The 4351-nt window shown below is 45.3% G+C and overlaps 1 pseudogene; it reads right to left on the reverse strand.

Moving 5' to 3' along the window:
• Nucleotides 1-491: 491 nt before the first annotated feature.
• Nucleotides 492-1533, reverse strand: LOC140915178 (histone H2B 5-like; annotated as a pseudogene).
• Nucleotides 1534-4351: the final 2818 nt, after the last annotated feature.

Consider the following 4351-nt stretch of genomic DNA (forward strand, 5'->3'; position numbering starts at 1 on the left):
CTCTTGTGTAACACAGGACAGAGAATCTCCCCGAGCAATTACCTTCCTCAAGCTCATAACTTCTTTATAATAATATTTTTGCCTAACCTTTGTCTAACCTTTTTTGTCATCCTCTAGTCCAGTATTTCAAGATTTTTTTAGGTCAGTATTAATGATTCAGACTTCCTTGGCCAATTCCTTTGATACTCTTGGGTCCTATGCATTTAAAAATGTTTAACTTCAATAGCTGCTGCTTACCAGCCTCCTTAGTTACTGATGTAGTGGAAAGTAGTTTGTTATTATGTTAAGATATGACTACACCATCCTGCTTCTTTCTGAATGCAGAACAGAATGTTGTATTAAATACTACTGCCTTTTCTGCATCACAATTGACAATTTTACCACCCTCATCTGGTAGCAGACCTGTACCATTGCTAGGCTTTCATTTGTTCCTGATATATTTAAAGAGTTCCTTCTTATTGTTCGTAACACTACTAGCCATGGGCTTCTGGTTACCTGGAGCTTATGAGCTTGGTGATGGCTTTGGTGGCCTTGGGCATGATTAGTTTGGCTAGCAACCCTGGCAGCAGCAGCAGATGCATGGTTGTGTGGTTCTTCTGAGGAAGCAGTTGTCGAGCACTTGTTGAAATGCATCAGAGGGAACATCTCCTTGGTGATGTGCTCAAAACCATCCCGGAGAAAAGGAATCATGATGCCCATGGTGTTGGCGGAGGTGCCAGTGTTGGGGGAACCTGCTTCAGCACCTCGCATGTGGAAATGGAATAACTCTCCTTCCCGCTCCTGCTTATCATCCCCCTTTTTCTGAGCCTTGGACACCTCTTCCTTGGAGCCTTTCTTGGGGGAAGAAGTGGACTTGGCTGGCTCAGGTCTCCTGAAAGCTGGCTACTCCCTGCTGCCCAGAACTGGTCCTCTTGGCTGCATGTGCATTGGATCTCTCTGACTCCCAGATTCAGGCCCAGCATGGGCGCTCCCTCCAATTCCTCTGTGTTTTAAGCTGGGATTTTCAAAGGAGGCCATGGGTGATAGGCACCCAAATCCTACTGAAATTGAAGGGGAGCTCGGTGTCCAAAATCCCAAAGGTATTTAGGCACCTACATTGATTCCTATGGGGGTTGGGCACCTCAGGATCTGGGCCTACCTCCCTGAGCTCCCTTGAAAACTCCAGCCTAAAAAGGACTAATATATGCCATAGCGAAAGCCGTGCAAGTAGCTATGGGGCTATTGTGATCTCATTTTAGCAAGAGCACACTTGTTGAGTAACAACTAGAATCCCAGCTTAGACAGAAGTAATTCAGAATGACAGACACACGGTCCCTGTCTCAAAGGAAGCACTCCAAGACAAATGCAGTTCTTTGGTGCTTCACAGGCTCTTCTTGTTTCTCCTCCCCAAATCTCCCTCTTCATAGCTGTCAGGTGAGAGCAGGTGCATTGGTCGTAACTCGGGGGCAAACAGGGAGAAGCAAGTACAGGGAATTCACTCCTCCTCCTTTCAGACCTGTGCAGGGGAGCTAAAGACCCAGCTGTGTTAGCCATGGCCGTAGCTGTGTAGCCCAGACACCACTAGAGGAAGACAAAAGTGTAGTCCTGAGTGGGAAAATATGGAAATACCAGCACTGACCACCACTTTGCACCAAGAGTCTGAGCCTATGGCTGTGGGACTGGGCTCAGTGTAGCTTGGGGAAATACAGGGTGCACACCCGAAAAAGAGACGTAGGAGTTCTACCCTAGCCGCAGAAGAGGCATTGTGCTTGCCTGTGTCTTCTGCAAGCAGGCTGTTCCAGAGACTGGCTCTGGAGAGCTTTGCCTCTGCACCTAAAGGACACGAGATCTAGACCAGTGCTACTGAAAGTGGTGGTGCCGGTCCACGAGCCATCGGCTGCTGGTCTGCGCACACATTGGAAAAAAAATTGCCGGTCCCCTACATCAGATAGCTTGAGAAGCACTGATCTAGACTATTGCCGAATAGGAAGCACAAGTCCCTAGTGTTGTCAGACACCATATCAAGGAGCCCTATTGATCCTGTGGGTTCTCCCAAGGCTTGGCACAATACAGAAGCACACCTGGTCCTACCAGCCTTGCCACAGAAATTTGAATGACCCAAAATAGCCCCTCACTCTGCTACACAGATGCAAACTGTATCCAAGCTTATAAAAGCATGTCCCACATCCAGTCCGTGACTTCCCTGCCATGATCAGAGACCTCACAGAAGCAGAAGATTGTATTGTTTATGGTAATCATATCCTAGTCCCACTGTCCCTATAGGATGATATACGGGACAGGAAACCCTAAGGACACCAAGGCCTCAGAAAATGCTGGGAGTGGGCCTTAATTCTGATACATCTGAAAGCTTCTCTGGTATGAAGGTCCTCTTCAGCGCTTTTTTCCTAAGCAAAACTCTCATTGACTTCAGGCCAAGTCACTGGGAGATTTGCTTGGTTAAGACATTAGCAGAGAGCTCTGAGAAAGCTGGGTTTGCTGCTCTATGCTGGCTCAAGTGCTATTTTCAACAGTAACTGTTTGGCACCCCATAAGCGCCAAGCATTGTTATTCTATTTCGCTCGTTTGGTGTTGATTAAAGAGTCACTGCTGGCATCAGCCAGGCGTGGGATTAAAGTTTATGGGATTCAGCTGGTTATTAATAGGAAAAATACGAAGCATCGAGAAATGATTCGGGGTTTTTCTGACAGGAGAAACACCCAGAACCGGAGCCCCTCGTTGGATGAAACATTCCCTTCTTGTTGCCTACACAACATTTCTGTAATTGACAAAACTGACTGTCATTGTTTGAGTGTATTTGGCTTTCTGGCGGTGGGTTTTATATGTTTGAGAATTGACTGGAAAGAAAAGCAGTGACTTTCCCAAGTCACTGTTTCATTCACACACTCTGAGCTGTAGGTCTGAGATTACCAGGAGCTGACATGAATGGGGCTCCTTCTCTCTCAGACCTGCTGGAAAACAAAACACATACCGGCATATATTTGAGCAACTGCGAGTTGACTTTGGAGAGGGCTGGTATTTTTACACGATAACAGTCCACTGGATTCCCTCGTAAGTCTTTCAGTTCTTCATTACATAAGGACTTTTCCTGAGCTGCAGGGCAATGAGCAGCATGTATGTAATCCCTGTTTCACATTAATGCATCACATGTGCTTCGGATTTCAAACGTCAATATTTTCAGGAGCAGACAGTAGGGTTCTTTTCTGAAAGTGGGGTTTGGATAATGGCTCTGACTGCCCTGCACAGACTCTCTAACTCACTGAGTGTAGGTTTCGCTTTGCTTTCTGTACATTTGTATGTTTGAAAAATGTTACCTTTATATTTAAAAAAAGTACCACAGTGTTCTCCAGTAACAATCCAAAGCACTACCACTTGCCATTGATACTTCAGCATTTGCAGCTAGGAGTTGTAGTGGGGTTTTTTTTAAATGCATCACTAGGCAACCTTAACTTTCTTTTCACATTGTTTTGATTGAACCGGATGGGCCAGGTCCTCATCAATTGTAAATCCACACAGCTCCATTGACTTCGATGGGGCCACTCATCTACACCAGTTAAGGATCTTCTTTTAGGGAAGCCTATAACTTGGTAACTGTAGTTTATGTCTTTTCATCAGGATTGGTTAAGTGTCATCATTCTCATTTCATAGATTCTAAAGCCATGATCATCTAGTCTGTCTGTGTAACATTGGCCATAGAACTTCCGTATACAGTAATTCCTAGAGCAGATCTTTTAAAAAAACATCCAACCTTGATTTAAAAATTATCAGTGATGGAGAATCCACCATGACTTTTGGTAATTTGTTCCTTTGGTTAATTACTCTCAGTGTTAAAAACCTCCACCTGATTTCCAGTCTGATGTGTCTAGCTTCAACTTCCAGCCACTGGATTATGCTAGACATTTCTCTGCTAGACTGAAGAGTGATTACTGAAAATCCAGGCATGGAGAGATGAAGTGACTTACGTCAAAGAGCATGTTGGGGCAGAGCTAGAGGTAGGATCCAGGTCTTCTGATTCAGAGTCCGGTGCCCTGGCCTCAGGGCTTCAAAAATGCTAGTAGATTTGCAACTGAATGGGCCCCCTTCTGCTTTGCTCCGCTGCTATTTCTAGGCTTATATTCTCCGCTATTTAGGAGTATCTGGGTGACCACCAGGTATTTGTATTGTGGTGATGGATCCTGAAAGTTTGACAAGGTGTAACATTTTTGCTACTCCTCATTCACTGCTCGTTAGTTTGAATGTTTTAGCGCTCAAACTTCTGTCCCACCACAAAGAGAAGGCTAGTCTTGTGGTGAAGGGAGTGAGCTGGGATCCCAGCTAGGGGGCTCAATTCTGGAATCTCTCAAAGACTTCCTGT

This window comes from Lepidochelys kempii, chromosome 7, assembly GCF_965140265.1.
Source record: "Lepidochelys kempii isolate rLepKem1 chromosome 7, rLepKem1.hap2, whole genome shotgun sequence".
Taxonomy (NCBI): Eukaryota; Metazoa; Chordata; order Testudines; family Cheloniidae; genus Lepidochelys; species Lepidochelys kempii.